Here is a 19,358-nt window from a genome sequence, read left to right as displayed (position 1 = left end):
GTTTGGTGTCATGAAAACACTTAATTTGACCAAAAGCTCCGGGGCAATTTGCTTTTTTTTTGCAAGCACTGAATCAATCTCTTAAAGTCAAACCTACAGCCATGCCTTAACCTGGTATGTCGAAATCAAATATACAGGTCCTTCTGTAATTTACTTTTTACTAGTTCATACCAGTTAATTAAATTTGAGTTTTGTTTTGGATTTTCTTTCAGTTTACTTTTTCAATAAATAGGTACGGTGTCTGGTTGGCATCCATACAAAATAGGCGTCTTATAATCCTTCCAGTTGCTGGACCTGATTTAGAGGCACCATATACCTCTGGGCACCCATGTGTGCATACTCTACATCAGTGTACAGATTCAAAGCTTGCATGAATCTCTTAAATTGACAAGGATGCCAGGTTGAATTGGGCAAGTTAAAGTTGATATATTCGGTCAGCATGGTTCCCAATAATAGCCTGTTCAAAAGGGAATAAATTTAAGCTGGTGTGTAAATTGCATAAGTTTCACACTATTTGTTAACCACTTTGAGGGTTCCTCGTTTTTGAATGCTAATGTGATTTAGGATGTAAACCAACTCCCTATGCCCCATCATCCCTATAAATATATTTTAGTTTTGAATTCATTTTAAAGCATAAACAGAATTATTTTGACAGGGGCTTAAAGTCATCAGTAATCAAATGTTCGTCCATTACATTGCAGCATTACTTGTCCTGAAGCATCTCCATGGCAAAGCTGGAATATGATGGTGGTGATTACTTTAATAGCTCAATCTATACATTTAAGACAAATGTTGCAGCTTTGCTGCAGTTGATGCAAGGTCTTCCCGTTTGTGCATTCAAATCAATGCTACAGCACCCAATGCATTTCTTGGTCTTAACTTAAACGAGCATGTCTAATTTCCATTGAACAAGCTAGATAAGGATGTAGTTAAATTTGAATTCTCAAGTACTGCAAATCTTCAGCAGAGGATAACCCCTAATTAGGGAATACTGAATAGACTGTACCAAGGTGTGTTAAAATTCTAAAGCTGTAAGAGGTAGAAAATAAATCTTCAGGAAAGAACAGGAACCATCATTTCAATAAAATCTAGAGAAAGAAAATGAACATGTAAGATTGTCTTGAAGATTATTACTGCAGTACATTGTGATTTTGAGCTACTAAGTGTGAGCAAGTAATCTCACTGAGCATAGTCAATGTGAGGTATTTGAACAGTAGCAGATATGAGCAGTACCAAGTCTGAGTTGGTAGAACATTTCATTAACACTTGTGTCACATCTAAGCATTTTTGATTTGGTAATTTTGTCCTCCTTGCAATAAATGAGACGTTTTACTCTTTACAATTGAGTAAACGTTTGAAAGTTGGAAATGAATGATGCATAATGCAACACGTTTTAGATCCATCCTAAATTTCAATGTAGGGCATGTCCTCCAGGTTTGGATTTATGCTGTATATTCTGAAGTTTCTAATATTGATTTAAATATGCTTTTTAATTCATAGCCATAATGGTATTGAATGGTTGTAGTGAATCCGCTTCAGCAATAACTAGTGCAAATACTGAGTAGGAGTGGTCAAGTTTTTTTTAATGTAATCATCAGCTCTAAATAAACATGGGTAAGTAACATGCTGTTAGATTACATTCATTTTATATCACTCCATACCAATATCCTAGGATTTAGTCGAGCTCAGACCTCCAGCCAAATAACCCATCAATTATCTGTACTTCCTATTTCTGACTTCTTGAGCATCTCTGATTTTAATTGTTCTGTTCTTGCTAGGTGGGCCTTCAACCCAGAGCCTTGCTCCCCTATTGTCCCTTTCTTCCATTAAGACACTCCTTGAAGCCTGTTTAGAGATTCGTGGAATGTGGGTGTTGCTGGCCCTAGTTGTGCTTGCAAAGGTGGTGGTGAACTGCTATCTTGAATAATTATACCGAAAGGATTTTGATCCAGCAACACTTGAAGGAATGGCAAAATATATTTCCAAGGTATGCAGCTTGGAGGGAAATTTGCAGAGGGTGGTGTTTCCATGTTTTTGCTGCCTTTGTCCTTACAGATTATATGATTGAGAGTTTGCAAGGTGATGTCTAAATCTTAGAATTTCTGCAGTGATTCTTGTAGATGGAACATTTTGTTGCTACTGAGTCAGTGGTGGTGGGAATGAATGGTTATGGTACTAACCAAGTGGGCTGTCTCAACCTGAATGATATGGTGTTTCTTTTGGAGCTGCATTCATCCAGTCAAGTCAGGAATATTCCATCACACTTGTGACTTGTGCTTTAGTAAATGAATCAGGATGAGCATTATTTTTGCAAGATTTTGAACACTTGACATGCTCTTGTAGTGCAGTTTTTATGGCCAGTTCAGTTTCTGGTTAATGGTAATCTCTGGATGACTTTCTTGGGGGCTTTAGTCATTGTAATGCCATTGAATGTCAAGGAGCAATGGGTAGATTCTGTTCTGTTGGAGATGATCATTGCCCAGCTCTTGAGTTGCAAAGATTACTCACCATTTTGTCAGCCCAAACCTGGAAGCTGTCCAGCTTTTTTTAGTATTTGGCATGGACTGCTGCAGAATGGGGAGTACCAAATCATGTTGATTCGGATGTAATCCGTGAACATCTTTACTTCTGACATTCTGGTGGAATGAAAGTCATTGAAGCAGCTGAAAATATTAGGTTGCGGACACTATCTTGAATACCTGTGGAGATGTCCTGGAGCTGAAATGACTGACCTCCAATAACCACAACCATCTTTCTTCGTGTCAGGTACAACACCAACCAGCAGAGTTTGCCACTGTTTACCATTTGAATTTAGTTTTGATAGGGTTCCTTGATGCCACAGTTGTCAGGTGCAATCTTGACATTTAAGGGTAGTAAGTCACATCACTTCTGGCTGTGCTTTTGATTGTCCACCTTTAATATCTCCTTGTGTAGTTCCATGTTATTTTGTAATGCCTCTGTAACCTGCCTTGGAATGTTTTGTCATGTTAAAGGTGTTCTATTAATGCAAATTATTTTGACTTTTGGTCTCTTATTTGTATCAACTTGTGCTAATTTACCAGCTTGAAGTTTAGAAAGCAAGAATAGTGAGAGGAGCCATGAATTATAGTGTCTACTTTGCTTATTTCTCCAGATGTGTAACATTTACCATGGTCTCTTGCCTTTAAAGTTGATGAGGTGGGAAAACCTCTGGAAGCTAACTAAATTTTCTCCAGGAATGTCAAAGGTTGTCTTGATCAATCCTATCTAAATTTATCCTTACAAACCTTGATTATCCGGTATTCCTTTGCAAATGGTAGAGTTTTATCACTAACATTTGAAAGTTTTTGAATTTAAGCTGCAGAGATCCCTTCAGAAGGTCTCGAAGGTGTGTCAAGGAAAATAAATCTTAAAGGAGTTAACATCCTTTTTATTTGGTTTGAAAATTACAGCTGACAATTCTGATCAGTTAGTCAAAAACTTCAAGTTACAGCATTGTTACATAAAAACTTTGGATTAGTAGCATAATGATTTTAGAACAATATGTAGCAGTCTCTACCAGATGCCAGATACAATGTAAAATTCGCAGCATATTATCCTGCTGTTAACTTTTTGAATATATAGTATTCTGACTTGCACACTTTGAAATATTGATTTCATTTCTCTACTGTTTTCAGAACCAGCAGCTGAGACAACTGAGAGCAATACATCGCAAGTCATTCTCAAAGGATAATGTATGTAAATGTGAAGAGTGTGAATATAAGGTAGTAGTACCATGATCTTCTATTTGAATTTTATGCCTGGCTACAGTTTCTGCATTACATATGTGATTATGTAAGATTGTGTTACACTCAATATTTAAAAATTCCCTGAAGTGATTACTGAAGTATTCTGCTTAGCATTTGCAAGATCAGACATCGTTCTATAAAACTAAATGGAGATTGCCAACGACACAAATGTGTTTACTGCAGCCTAATGCCATCACCTTTAAATCCATTTTCTTTAATATTTGTTCATAGGATTTGGGTATAATTGGCTAGGCTGGAATATATTGTCCATTGCTAATTACCATTGTAAAGGTGATGAGTTGCTGCCTTGAACTACTAAAGTTCATGACTGGTAGGTGCACTCACTGTGCTGTTAGGTATAAAGTTGGATCCAATCGTAGTGAAGAGTCACTATGCCGAGTGTCTTGGGGAGAAACATATGGTGGTAGTGGTGCTTCAATGCATCTGCTAATGCTTTCCTTCTTGGTGGTAGCCATCTTTTGGTTTAGGTGGGTCTATCACAGGAGATTTGGTGAGTGGCTGGCATACATCTTCCAGATGGTAGGTGGTGTTCTTGTCAGTGGTGAAATGAGTTATGTTGAAAGAGGGGTATGGGGTGCCAGCTAAGCAGGCTGCTTTGTCCTGGATAATATCCAGCTGCTTGAGTGTTTCAGTTGGATTAGTCCATGTATGTTAGCAATATTTTATCCTATTCCTGACTTGTCTGGTCAGGAGAAGTTCCTCACATTGGAATTCTGAGCCCTTGACCTGGTTTTATAGCTCCTAGTATGTATATGCTTAGTCCAATTCAATGTCTGGTCAATAGGTAATGTCTGGGAAGGCAATGATTAGATTGCTTCTTTGATGATATCATTGTGTGATAGGGAGAAGCGATTGTTCCTTGCTATCGTCACCTCAAGCTTGGATGTTTTTAAGGTTTTACTGTATTTAGATATCGTGCTGTATCTTGTAAATTGTGAGCAGTGATGAAATTTTCAAAATTTACAATTAACATGAGGTTTTATTGTCATTTGTACTTAAGCGTAGGGATATAGGAGTACAGTGCAAAGTGTACAAAGTTGCTATTCTTTGCCATCTTAGATACAAAAACCAGAATTAACAAACATCTGAGGTACAAAACTAAAACAGCCATTTTAGATGCAAAAAATAGGAAAACAAAATTGCATGAGATCACGCCAAGAAGGAGGAGAAATGTTCATATTTTAAGTCTTGTGTTCAGAAAGTAAATGACTTCCATCTCTAAGGCCACCAGTCATTGCTAACTCGCTGCTGCTATTCCCTCAGAACGCACTTTGATCACAGGAGCCACGTCAGTGCTGTTGATGCCATTGATAGCCCCCAGAACACACTTCTGTTAATTTGTGCATCCTTAACGAATCTTTCTGTTCAAGACAGAATTCATAGGATCCATCAAACAATTAATGGAGACTAAATTCAGTCGTCTTGTTGACAAAATCTTCTATTGCTTTGCAAAGCACTAGCAATATGTTATACAGGATTGAATTTTAACAGTTCTAGCAACTTAAATCTGGGCATCAATGGGTCCAATGGGCCATCAGAAGCAGAAATGTAGACAATCCATAATATTCTACCTTGTATTGACACTTTAAAATTCTTAACAGGCAATAAAATATTGTGGAAAAAGAAATGTGCTCTCTGTATGAGGAGTGATGGAAAACTAACCAAATTAATCTGTTTTAATGTCGTAGCTTGAAGGGTAACTATTGGTCAAGGCACAAATGAACTTCCTTGATCACCTTTTGAAGTAAAATGATAGCCCGTGTGGTTTTTCTGAATAAAGGTCAGGGTGGTGGTTCATTTTAAGAACTAAGAACTAGTTTTCTATGAAAAGGGATTTTAGTAGTGCCTGACTTCAATTAAATTGTGATTAGTTTGTCAAAGTAATGCTATCAAATGGGTAATCTTCAATGTTTTAGCTATCTAACTTGAGTTTTAGATGAAAGTTTAATGGGTGTGGAGTAAATGACGGTGCATGGAGTTTTCTTTAGATTATAAGTGACTGTAGTCTTTATTTGTACATAACTAATTTAAAAATGTCTATTAGGATTGATGTACTGTACTTGATTTTGGTAAAGTTTTAATTTGTATTAAAGCCTGAACCTTATTGCAAAATTCTTTTGATGAATAGTTTTGCTTGGAAAGGATAAAACCAAAAAAAATGAACATTAAGTCAGGGCAGGTAAGGGGATTTTAACTTTCCAAATGTAGACTGGGACTGCCATAGTGTCAAGGGCTTAGATGGAGACGAATTTGTTAGGTGTGCACAAGAAAACTTTCTGATTCTGATTAGAAGACAGAGGGTGGTGGTGGAGGGTTGTTTTTCAGACTGGAGGCCTGTGACCAGTGGAGTGCCACAGGGATCAGTGCTGGGTCCATTACTTTTCATCATTCATAGAAATAATTTGGATGTGAGCATAAGGCATATAGTTAGTAGGTTTTCAGATGACACCAAAATTAGAGGTGTAGTGGACAGTGAAGGAGGTTACCTTGGATTACAGTGGGATCTTGACCAGATGGACCATTGGGCTTAGAAGTGGCTGAGGGAGTTTAATTTAGATAACTGTGAGGTGCTGCATTTTGGGAAAGCAAATCTTAGCAGTACTGGTGCACTTAATGGTAAGGTCCTAAGAAGTGTTGCTGAACAAAAACACCTTGGAGTGCAGGTTCATAGCTCCTTGAAAGTGAAGTCACAGGTAGATAGGATGGTGAAGAAGGCATTTGGTATGCTTTCCTTTATTGGTCAAAGCATTGAGTACAGGAGTTGGGAGTTCATGTTGCAGCTATACAGGATGTTGGTGAGGCAACTTTTGGAGGACTTTGTGCAATTCTGGTCTCCTTCCTATAAGAAGGATGTTGTGAAACGTGAAAGGGTCCAGAAAAGATTTACATGCATGTTGCCAGGATTGGAGGATTTGAGCGAGTGGTTGAATAGGCTGGAGCTGTTTTCCCTGGAGTGTCAGAGGCTGAGGGGTGACCTTTAGAGGTTTATAAAATCATGAGAGGCATGGATAAGGGAAATAGACAAGGTCTTTTCTCTTGGGCGGGAGAGTCCAGAACTAGAGGGCATAAGTTTAGGGTGAGGGGGAAGAATATAAAAGGAGCCTAAGGGGGCAACTTTTTCACGCAGAGGGTGGTGCATGTGTGGAATGGGCTGACAGAGGATGTGGTGGATGCTAGTACAGTTGCAGCATTTTAAAAGGCATCTAGATGGGTATATGAACAGGAAGGGTTTGGAAGGATTTGGGCCGGGTGCTGGCAAGGAGGATATCTGGTCGGCATGGATGGGTTGGACCAAAGAACCTGTTCCTGTGACTCTGACTCTAATCGGTCTATAGTGTACAAAATCATAGGGCTAGGGGATGCTTTGCATCCACCAGAAAGAGTAACCAGGACCTTTGATTTAACATGACTGAAGGATGGCATCTCTGGCAGTGAAATACTTGGTTAGAACTGCACTGGAGTGCCACTAGTGAACTAAAGAATTCAATGAGCAGTTGAGAACTGTCAGAAAGCAATAATTTAGTGTGAGCTGTATAATGGAAGCTTATGTACGGCACCACTAACAGACCATTTAACACAATTGTTGATGTGATACTAGAAAAGCGCAGCAGGTCAGGCAGCATCCAAGGAGCAGGCGAATCAATGTTTTGGGCATGAGCCCTTCTGGAATGAGGAAAGTGTGCCAAGCAGGCTAAGATAAAAGGTAGGGAGGAGGGACTTGGGGGGTGGGGTGTTGGAAATGCGATAGGTAGGAGTTAAGGTAAGGGTGATAGGCCGGGATGGGGGCGGAGAGGTCAGGAAGAAGATTGCAGGTTAGGAAGGTGGTGTTGACTTCGAGGGTTGGGACTGAGACAAGGTGGGGTGAGGGGAAATGAGGAAACTGGAGAAATCTGAGTTCATCCCTTGTGGTTGGAGGGTTCAGAGGCGGAAGATGAGGTGCTCTTCCTCCAGCCATCATGTTGCTATGGTCTGGCAATGGAGGAGTCCAAGGACCTGCATGTCCTTGGTGGAGTGGGAGGGGGAGTTGATGTGTTGAGCCATGGGGTGGTTGGGTTGGTTGGTCCTGGTGTCTTAGAGGTGTTCTCTGAAACGTTCCGCAAGTCGGCGGCCTGTCTCCCCAATATAGAGGCCATATCAGGTGCAGCGGATGCAGTTAATAAATTGATGTGATATCGCCTAACTCCTATTTATTTGCCTGAGACTGTATCACTACTTTTTTTAATGGGATTTGAGCTTGGCCAATGAGGCCAGTTGCTTGTTCTCTATCCCTGATTACCCTTGAACTAATTACCTTACTCAGCAAGATCAAAGGGTATTTAATAGTCCACTACTCTGCTGAGGTTTGGAACTACTTGTAGGCCTGAATGGGTGAAGACAGCTGATTTTCTTTTTTTAATGTGATTTGTACACACCTTTTCGAATGATTTTTATGGTCACTGATTTATAAAGCTGGTCTCAGTAACAGATTTATTAAATTCCAGCAACTGCCTTGCTGGGAATTTATCCCATGTCCCCAGAACATTAGCTTGTGCCTTGGTAACAAGTCTCGTGACCTTGCCACTGCATCTCCCTTTCAGATAATACAATACTGTTCCTAAAATTAATAACTTTTTTTTCCACAAATGCCAATGATGCAAAATTCCAAACTTCTCCCATCCATTGAAGTATTTCATGATTTCACTTCTGAAATACGTATGCAATGCCCCCTTGACCTCAAACACTCAAATAGCAAAAGTTTTTTTCAAGTCAATTCAATCTGTTGCCCTTAATGTTTTGAAGGCTTTGATCAAATCACCTCTTAAATATGCAAGTTTTAGGGAATTTAATTTAATTCTACTGTCTCTCCTCATAATTTAACCCTGATTCTGATAAATCTGTGCCCTGCTTCCTTTACTTGCCAGTATGTTCTTCCTAAAACAAATACTGGAAACATAACTGGTCTTGCTGCACCTATGGAGAGAAAAGCAGAGTATGCTGGCAGTACTCCAGCTGCATTCTTACAGGCTCTGTTTAACTTCCCATTGATAAAAATATCAACATTCCATTAGATTTTTGATGGTTCCCTGCACCTGTTTATGACTTTTCTTTTGTGATCTATGTACAGGGGAACCTCGATTATCCGAATGAGATGGGCAGGCACTATTTCGTTCGGATAATCGATTATTCGGTTAATCGATTTAAATGCCTTTCCTCTGGAGCTCTGAGTTTTTAAAGTCTGTTCCTCATTCTGGAGACTGCAGCAGCACACAGCATGTGTGAGCCCTGCCCCCCAAACCCATCCAGCAACGCCCGTCGCCTGCCCCCGCCCCCCTCTCCGGGGCAGCCGGACTGTACACCCCTCTGTAGAACTCCAAGAAAAGTGTGTAGAGAGAGGGAGAGCAGTACGTGTACATCATTTGGAGATGGTGCCTGTTTAATCACTTTAAACAAAAGACACGATCACTGCTGGAAACACATCTTTGATGTAATGTTTCTGGCGGCACCTCTATCTCCTTTGGATAATCCAGTTTTCGGATAATCGTGGTTCCCCTGTACTTGATCTCCATTGACTGAGCCCTCCAGTTTCTAACTTTTCACCATTTAGAGAGTCCTTTCATCTATCTTTTGTAACAGTTATTTGCAAGTGGATTATCTTACGTTTGCCCACACTTGCATCATTTTGCACATTCACCTAATTCATCTATTAATTTGTATAAGTTAATACTTGTGTGTGCACTACTTAGTGCAGCTTATGTTTGTATAACTAGCAGGTTTGGAAGTGTGGCTTTCTCAAAATGGTGATTAATGAATGTCATGAATAGTTGAGACCTCGAGCACTATTGTCCTGTACAGCACGAACATGTCCAATGATTTAGTTTTTGTTCACTATTCCATTTTTATCTGCTTTTTGCTCAGGCAATTTTCTAGCCAAGTTGTAATTTACCTTTTTCAATTCATGAGCTTCAATGTTAGCTAACAATCTGTTGTGACCAAACGTTTTGAATAGAAACAGTGCTGGAGAACCTCAGCAAGTCTGGCAATGTGTAAAGAGAAACCAAGTTAATATTTTTAATCCAATATGGTTCTCTTCGAATGACTAACATCAGTCACATTCCTCTATCCACCACTTTAAGCATCACTTCATAACATGAAACAAATGTGTCCAGCGTGACCTATCCATTAAAGTCTGTGCTAGAACTCTGGTTGAATTTCTGGTAACTGATGCTTAGACTAACTATTCTGGTCCCTTGGGTTTCCCTCTGTCATCTTTCTAAATAACTGCATAAGATGCACCATTAAAGGGATATTTTCTGCAGCAAGAGAATTTTGAAAGATTGTAGGTTGGGCATTTGTAATGTTGCCTCCATTTAACCCAGAGGTGAAAGCTTGTCTTATCTGTGAAACTGATTATCTTTTGGCATTAATTTCTTCATTATTATTTTACTTGCATTAATGTTGAATTTCTGTCAGTGTTTCATATCTTTCTTAGATCTGGCATGCTGCATTTTTTCTCTATTGTAAACAATACTCCCAGTAATCAGCATGCTTGCAATTTCTATTTTTAGCTGATAACATCACCAATAATTTTCAAGGGGCTTTTACGGTGTCTGACCTCAATGTATTTGTAAATGTGTTGATTTTGTATGCCTTCCAAGTTTCCTTTCAATACATTTTAATAACTCATACAATGTGCTTTGTCACTCATGGTAGCTTTCCATTGCATCAAAATCTATGGTTAACATGTTAAAAACCTTTTTCATTTTATTGTCTCTGAGGGGTAGAACTCATTTAGTGGTATAAACTGTTTAGATCACCTGCCCTTAATGCCATACCCATTAGCAGGTTTTTTCAGTTTATTATAAATAGCATGTTTCATTCCATTGAAGTCAACCTTATCTAAATTTTAGCACTGTTACACATTCAAGCTGCTATACTGAACTTTATCATGTTATCGTTGCCATTTGATAGGTGTTTGCACACTATATTTGACTTTTAAATTTACTCTGCTAGTAAACCCAGTATTGCATGTCCAATTGTTGATTGTAGCCTTATTTCAGAAAATTATTTGCAACCTTTTGGTTTAAGCAGGCTAGCACATTAATTTGTACAAAAGTTAAAACTCAGTCTGTGCAATATACTGGTTTAATATCTGTATTTATACAAATTGTAACTTCACAGCTACTGCTGGGGGGCCTTTGCATAACTTACTACCGTCTTAAATTCTTTTAGTCCTTTCTATAAAGTCTCTGTCTGCTTAACCTCCCAGCTATCTCCTCCCTTAAAATGGAAAAGATTTTGTCCTTCATCATTGAGGCTTCTACTAGTCCTCCATTTTGATCTATCTTTCCTGTAGACTGGTAGATTTGAGTTTCTCGTCCAGACAGTTTTTCAATTATATCCCTGTCATGGGTACCTTGTCAACACCTGAGTGAAATCTGTCTGCAATTGATTATACAAATTTATATGGAACAAAAGCTCAACCTAACCTGATGTGAACAAAATACTAAAAAAGGAACACATTTCCTCCTTCTGTCCTGGTTAATTATTTTACATCTTTTAGTTTTTAATCATTTGTAAGAGCCTAGGACCCAGGGTTAAAATCTCAGTAAGCGGTTGCTCCAGTTAAGACATGGAATTTTTTTTAGCATAGTAGAATTCCTCGCTATAGAGGGTCATTCACTACACAAAGGAATCTCTATTATCCAAAGGACACAGCCAGGCAGTTTTTCGTTCGTTAATCAAATGCTGGGTAACATAGTTTAGCCGAGCACCAGGACCTTGCTGGATAATCCAATATCCGGATAATCAAATCCCAGATAATCGAGGTTCCCTCTATATTCAATCTTGACATAGAAAGATTTTAATCGGGTAGGAGAATGAAAGGTTATGGAAATGAGGTAGGGAAGTGGAGCTGAAGATTCAGATCGGCCATGATCCCATTGAATGGCAGAAAAGACATGATAGTCTGGCTAATATCTGTTCCTCCAAGTTCGTCTGGCTTGCATTTTAGCAACTGTATCCCCAATTCATCTATCGCATTATAATGAATTTGTGTTGACGAAAGGCATGTTTATAGCAGACTAACTTGTACCTTAAACCTCATGATCGAAATTGTTTTTTTTTGGTAACTAAATTGCACAATTTTTTTTTATCTGATACCACAGTGGTACACAGCATTGTCAAATTTGAAACTATATAAAGCCTTTGGTTTCCTTTTGTCCAGTAATAATGGCCCTAGAAAGGACACATTCCATTATATTTTGCTGATGGCAATAGCAGATGGTATTAAACATAAAATCAAATATAGACAGCTTTTGGTGAGGGGCTTGGGGGTGGGGGAAGGTGCAGTGATGGAATGTGTGGGGAGAGAGGTGGCCATTGTAAACATATTGAGCTGCTTGCTTTTGAATATTGGTTTTAGCTAGAAGGCCACAACAGAAGTATTAGAATGAGCTTGTTGCTTAATGAAGCGCAAGGCAGAATTTTCCATTAGTGCTCTTTATCTACAGGACATGCACATTTGTTAACTGTTTTAGGTCGCAGCTCTGTGTGGGACATGATGTAATAAGAAAAAGCTGCAAATCATACGTCTGGTGCAAAAGCTTGGATTAGATTTGGACTCCTCACCCGTATCAATTTTTGAGTTATAATCTTGGCATGTGCGGTATTGCATCTGAAATTTTGTCAGTTAATGCAGGGATGTTGCTGGTGTGAAATAAAAGAAAAACAATTTGTGAAGCATTTTGCAGCTGATTAACTAGTTTTACATTAAATGGATAACTTTTTCTATCTTCCTATTGCATGGTCTCACCACTGAAGCATTTTAGTTCAGGATTTTGACAACATTGTTCTGATTTTCTTTTAAAAGGACAGCAGAATAAACAACTGGTCGTAGCTGAATTCAGTTTTTTTTTATAAGGAAGCTTCCTGCAAATGATGCACTTTTTATAACTTGTCCAGTTTTGGCTCTGCTCTGGTGGTGGTTGAACTTGCAAGAGCAGTTTAGAAAAGAAGACCCTATATTAGCCCATTGAGCCCCTGATCACTTTCATCCTTAATGTTACTCTACTTTCAATAGTCATGATTTTTGCACCCCACACAGTACATAATAAAGCTTCCTTTCCTTCAAATTTAGATTCCTCCTGGATTATTTATGGATTACAGTAGTTTTCTGGTAGTATTTGGATTTCAATCACTTTTGTATCACTGACTTTTGAATTTGATAAATTTGAATTAAGTCACTCTGCTACGTAGTTATGTATTGTGTATGATTCTAACCGTAACAAGAGTAACTTAAAATTAAGAAATGCTGATGGTGTGGTAAAAATGTACTAAGGCTCATTTTGGGAACATAAATCCAAATAATTTAACACGTAAGTCATGTATGATGGATAACCAAATGATGATATTAAAGGTGTGCGTTAGAGGAGGAGAGGGTTTAGAGGGAATTTGAGTTTAGTCTAAACAGCTGAATATGTATGAATGGTCATGTTAAATTAATATTGCATATTTTCTATATTTTTCTAGAGCCAGATAATTGAACAGAAAAGTTGCATTTAAAGTATGTTCCCTTTTTAAGGTCAGGTGATCCTGCCTCATCCTATTTCATCTCAATTCCTCTAAACGTTTGAACTTGTTCCATTATTGTGAATGCTGAAGGGCAAATCATTTTTCTCAATTAGAATTAATGTCAAAAATCAAACTTGCAAACATTCATTTGAAGGAAGTTGTATGAAAGAGCAATACTGTGAAATGTCTTCTGCCAGGTTGAGGTATCTTTTGATTATTGTAATGAAGGTAAGTTTGTGTTCACTTCAGTTAGATTCCATTTTGAAAATTGCAGACATTCCTAATTAATTATGCATACATTTTGATAACCACAATAACTCTGGTTATGTGTATTGTCCACTCACTAAGGATAAAAGTTCTGAATCTTACAAGGCCTGTGAAAAATTCTTTTTCTTTATTAATGCTCAACTGGAGCATGTTACATTCATAGCAGTTAAGGTATGTAGTACATGCTTTAAATTAGAATCTTGTTTACAATGAGTGGATCAGATGTCCTTCACAATTTGCTTGACGTAACTCAAATTTAGCCATCAAAGCACCTGAACTAAATATCCCTTTGAGAAAAGAAGTGAAGCTGAATGATCGTGTCTTATTTCTGCCTGTGCATCAATGTACTCAATTGTTAATGTTTTTCCACCCTCTGAAATTCTTTTGGCTGTTTTGAACAGCTTCTTTGTTTAATCACTTACTGAATTGAACCTTTAAATTTCTCAGTCCCGACAAAATTTTGTGATAACATTTCTGGTATTCTGTGTTTCAGGCAACAATAGGTAAAGCTGTAATATCATCTGGAGACAAAATTGTTAGTACGTTTCTTCCCAAATCTACTGAAAGCACCTCCAAGGTAAGAGAAAACTAATAACTTGAAACGCATCCACACAGTAAATACTACAAATTAAAAAGCTAACCATGACCAAACTTGTAAAGATTTGCTATTTGAACCTGGGAATTTTGGATTAAAGTCAAACAAGATAGAATTGGTTTCCCATTCAGAGAATGTCAAGAACCAGAGGGCATAATCTCTGAATAAAGGGTTGTCCATTTAAGACAGACAAGGTGGAAACTTCTTTTGAGGATTATGAATCTGTGGAATATTTTACCACAGAGGGCTGTACAGATTGGGTCATTAGGTATGTTCAGGACCAAGATTGGTGGAATTTTGATCAGTAGATAAAGCAAGCTTTGTGGAGAAAAAAAACAGGAAAGTGAATTTAAGGATGATCAGTTCATCTGTGATTTAATTGAATGGGAAGCAGACCCAATGCACTGAATGGCATAATTCAGCTCTTGTGTTTTATGATTAAGTGCTGTGTGACACAATATCCACTTTACATGTAGAAATGACCAGTGAGTTGAAGATTAGGATGGTTCTAACTGAAATTGGCAGTCAACAGTTCTACAAAAATTGAAGTAAATATGCAGAAGATGACTGTTGCTTAAATATAAGTATTGTGCAATGAGTCAGCTCCTTTAGAAGCCCATACTAAGGCTGTAATGGACTCCTTTTGAATGCAAAACAAGTATCAGACTTTTTCTTGTGGGCATTTGAGATTCAGTTTTCAATGTACCTTTTCAAGGTTTAAAAGTACAGATATAAAAGCAATGTATTCATTTCTAAGTGTTTCTTGGGAGAAAAATAATTTGATTGCAGCCTATTTTGAAACTTGTTATTTGACAAAGTAAGCGCAGTTCCATAATTTAAAGGGTTTACTCCAATTGGTCTCTGATTTTAATCCTGGCGCTTCTGACAGTGTTAAATGCTGCAGGGCAATGTGCCTTTATTTAAACATAGCAATAATGCAGTTTGGTTTAATGCGATTTATATCCATCTAATGAGGGCTTCTAAGCACAAGCCAAATCTTGTGTCATGTCATGCAATCTACCTAACTGGTTTTCAATTCTACCTCTGATTTAGAGCATTTGCAGTCAAGCTTGGTGGAAACAAATTATAAAATTTTACAGTACAGGAGGTGGTCATTCAACATATGTCTGTACCACCTCAAAACGATTGCCCCTGAAAGTTTTACCATCTGAACCTGTATTGTCCCTGTATTTCTTCTACCAAAATGCATTACCTCCGTTGCCCTACATGAAATTTATCTGCTAGGTATTTACTTGTTTTGACCAAATGGACAATGTCCCTTTGAAGTCATTCAGTGTCATCTTCACAATTCACTTTTCTCTGTAGCTTAGTGTCTACTGCAAACTTAAACTTTGCCCTCCATATCTATCTCCAAATCACTTGTATAGATCAAAAGTGAAATAGGAAGGGTGAGGGGAGTAACAAATTAAAAATATTATATATGAATGCACAAAGCATTAGAAATAATGTGGATGAGCTTGAGGCTCATTTGGAAATTGGCAGTTGCGATGTTGTGGGAATAACGGAGATGTGGCTTCAAGTGGGCAGGGCCTGGAAAATTAATATTCAAGGCTATACGTGCTATCGTAAGGACAGACTGACAGGCAGAGGGGGTGGGATGACCGTGTTGGTAAGTAATGATATTCAGTCCCTTGCGCGGGGGACCTAGAATCGGGATGTAGAGTCAGTATGGATAGAGCTGAGAAATTCTAAGGGTAGAAAGACCCTAATTGGAATTATCTACAGGCCCCCAAACAGTAGCCTGGATGTAGTGTATAAGTTGAATAAGAAACTGAAATTGGCCAGTCGCAAAGATATTACTACAGTTGTTATCGGGGATTTCAACATGCAGGTAGACTGGGAGAATCAGGATGGTACTCGACCCCAAGAAAGGGAGTTTGTGGAGTACCTCCGATTTGGATTCTTAGAACAGCTTGTGCTGGAGCCTACCAGGGAGCACGCAATTCTGGATCTGATGTTGTGCAACGAACCGGATTTGATCAGGGACCTCCAAGTAAAGGAGCCATCAGGAGGTAGTGACCACAAAACAATAAGCTTTAATCTGCAGTTTGAAACGGAGAAAGTAGAATCTGAAGTGGCCATATTTCAGTTGAATGAGTGTGGAATTATGAGGGAGGAGCTGGCCCAAGTTCACGAGCAGGGATGGCAGTGGAGGAACAATGGCAGATATTTCTGGGTATAATGCAAAAGATGCAGGATTGGTTCATTCCAAAAAGCACGAAAGATCCCAAGGGGAAGCAGGGGTGGCTGTGGCTGACGATGGAGGTTAAGCTTCATATAAAGACAAAAGGGAAAAAGTATAACATAGCAAAGATGAGTGGGAAATCAGAAGACTGTGAAGCTTTTAAAGAACAACATAGGATAACCAAAAAGGAAATACGCAAAGAAAAAATAAGGAACGAAGGTAAACTGGCCAAAAATATAAAGGAGGATAGTGGAGGCTTTTTTTAGGTATGTGAAAAAAAATGGTTAAGACTAAAATTGGGGTCCTTGAAGAGACAAACGGGTGAATTTATTACGGGGAACGAACAAATAGCAGAAGAGTTGAATTGTTACTTTAGATCTTCTTCATTGGTGAAGACGAGCAATCTCCCAGATGTAATAGTAGCTAAAGGACCTGAACTGAAGGGAATTTATATTAGGCAGGAAATGGTGTTGGACAGACTGTCAGGTCTGAAGGCTGATAAGTCTTCGGGACCGGATGGTCTGCATCCCAGGGTACTGAAGGAAGTGGCTCTAGAAATCGTGGATGCATTGGTAATCATTTTCCAATGTTCTATACATTCAGGATCAGTTCCTGTGGATTGGAGGGTGGCTAATGTTGTCCCACTTTTTAAGAAAGGAGGAAGAGAGAAAACAAAGAATTATAGACCGGTTACTCTGACCTCCAGTGGTGGGAAAAATGCTGGAGTCAATTGTAAAGGACAAAATTACGACACATCTGGATAGCAGTAACCGTATAGGTCAGAGTCAGCATGGATTTATGAAGGGGAAATCAAGCTTGACTAATCTTCTGGAGTTTTTTGAGGATGTGACTCTGAAGATGGACAAGGGAGATCCAGTGGATGTAGTATACCTGGACTTTCAGAAAGCCTTTGATAAAGTCCCACATAGGTTAGTGAGCAAAATTAGGGCACATGGTATTCGGGGCAAAATACTGTCATAGATTGAAAATTGGTTGGCTGATAGGAAACAAAGAATAATAGTGATAAACTGCTCCCTTTCGGAATGGCAGGCGGTGACCAGTGGTGTGCCTCGGGGATCAGTGCTGGGACCGCAGCTTTTTACTATGTACATTAATGATATAGATGAAGGTAATATTAGCAAATTTGCTGAGGACACAAAGCTGGGTGGCAGGGTGAAATGTGAGGATGATGTTATGAGAATACAGGGTGACCTGGACAGGCTAGGTGAGTGGACAGATGCATGGCAGATGCAGTTTAATGTGGATAAATGGGTGGTTACCCATTTTGGTGGCAAGAACAGGAAGGCAAATTACTAGCTACATGGTGTCAAGTTAGGTAAAGGGACAGTACAATGAGATCTAGGTGTTCTTGTACACCAGTCAATGAAAGTAAAGCATGCAGGTACAGCAGGCAGTGAAGAAAACTAATAGCATACTGGCCTTCATAACAAGAGGAATTGAGTATAGAAGCAAAGAGCTCCTTCTGCAGCTGTACAGGGTCCTAGTGAGACCGCACCTGGAATATTGTGTGCAGTTTTGGTCTCCAAATTTGAGGAAGACCATTCTGGCTATTGGGGGAGTGCAGCTTAGATTCACTGGGTCACTTCCTGGAATGGCAGGACTATCTTATGTTGAAAGATTGGCGCGACTGGGTTTGTATACGCTTGAGTTTAAAAGGCTGAGAGGGGAACTGATTGAGACATATAAGATTATTAAAGGATTGGACACTCTGGTGGCAGGAAGCGTGTTTCTGCTGATGGGTGAGTCCTGAACCAGAGGACACAGTTTTAAAAATAAGGGGTAGGCCACTTAGAACAGAGTTGAGGAGAAACTTCTTCACCCAGAGAGTGGTGGGTGTATGGAATGCTCTGCCCCAGAAGGCTGTGGAGGCCAAGTCTCTGGATACTTTCAAGAAAGAGTTGGATAGAGCTCTTAAGGATAGTGGAATCAAGGGTTATGGGGGTATGGCAGGAACAGGATACTGATTGAGGATGATCAGCCATGATCATAATGAATGGTGGTGCTGGCTCGAAGGGCAGAATGGCCTACTCCTGCACCTATTGTCTATTAAAACAAGAGTCCCAATTCCAGCACTATTTTCAGTCTGAGAAATGCCCACCAATACCTAATCTCTGTCTCTTTTAGCCAACTTCTAATCTATACAATGAAATGGCTAATCAATCCCCAATATTTCTAATTTGCTAACCAACCTTCCATGTGACACCATATCAAATACTTTCTGAAAGTTGAAGAATACCACATCCAATTGCATGCAGTTCAGGTCTCCTTCCTGTCAGAAGGATGTTGTGAAACTTGAAAGGGTTCAGAAAAGATTTACAAGGATGTTGCTAGGGTTGGAGGTTTTGAGCTATAGGGAGAGGCTGAACAAGCTGGGGCTGTTTTCCTGGAGTGTCAGAGGCCGAGGGGTGACTTTATAGAGATTTACAAAATTGAGGGGCATGGATAGGGTAAATAGGCAAAGTCTTTTCCTTGGGGTCAGGGAGTCCAGAACTAGAGGGCATAGGTTTAGGGTGAGGGGAAAGATACAAAAGAGACCTACAAGGCAACTTCCTCAGACAGAGGGTGGTACATGTATGGAATGAGCTGCCAGAGGATGTGGTGGAGGCTGGTACAATTGCAACATTTTAAAAGGCATTTGGCTGGATATATGAATAGGAGGGGTTTGGAGGGATATGGGACGGGTGCTGGCAGGTGGGACTAGATTGGGTTTGGATATCTGGTCGGCATGGATGGGTTGGACCGAAGGGTCTGTTTCAATGCTGTACATCTGACTCTAAGACTCTGACATATCACCACCCTTATCTACAGCACGACCTTTATCCACTGCCTGCCCCCTCATCAAAAATGCAGTCACATTTGTCAGACAAGATCTGTCCTTCACTCAGCCTTGACTTCATATTACTGTACAGTACACAATACTGCAGTCTATTAA

The 19,358-nt window shown here is 39.2% G+C and overlaps 1 protein-coding gene across 24 annotated transcripts in view; it reads left to right on the top strand.

Annotated features, from left to right (window-relative positions):
• Positions 1-19,358, top strand: part of LOC140481873 (poly(rC)-binding protein 3) — a 145,518-nt gene that overhangs the window by 61,642 nt on the left and 64,518 nt on the right. For 18 of the 24 annotated variants that reach the window (XM_072578466.1, XM_072578464.1, XM_072578474.1 and 15 more), the window contains exons 2-3: positions 3,657-3,743; positions 14,098-14,181. The gene's annotated coding sequence lies outside the window, so the exon portion shown is untranslated. The remainder of the gene's footprint in view (positions 1-3,656; positions 3,744-14,097; positions 14,182-19,358) is intronic. The other 6 variants (XM_072578471.1, XM_072578469.1, XM_072578465.1 and 3 more) reach the window with 2 other exon arrangements.

The sequence above is a fragment of the Chiloscyllium punctatum genome, chromosome 10 (genome assembly GCF_047496795.1).
Source record: "Chiloscyllium punctatum isolate Juve2018m chromosome 10, sChiPun1.3, whole genome shotgun sequence".
In the NCBI taxonomy this organism is placed as follows: domain Eukaryota; kingdom Metazoa; phylum Chordata; class Chondrichthyes; order Orectolobiformes; family Hemiscylliidae; genus Chiloscyllium; species Chiloscyllium punctatum.
This window is presented reverse-complemented; position numbering and strand designations above follow the sequence as displayed.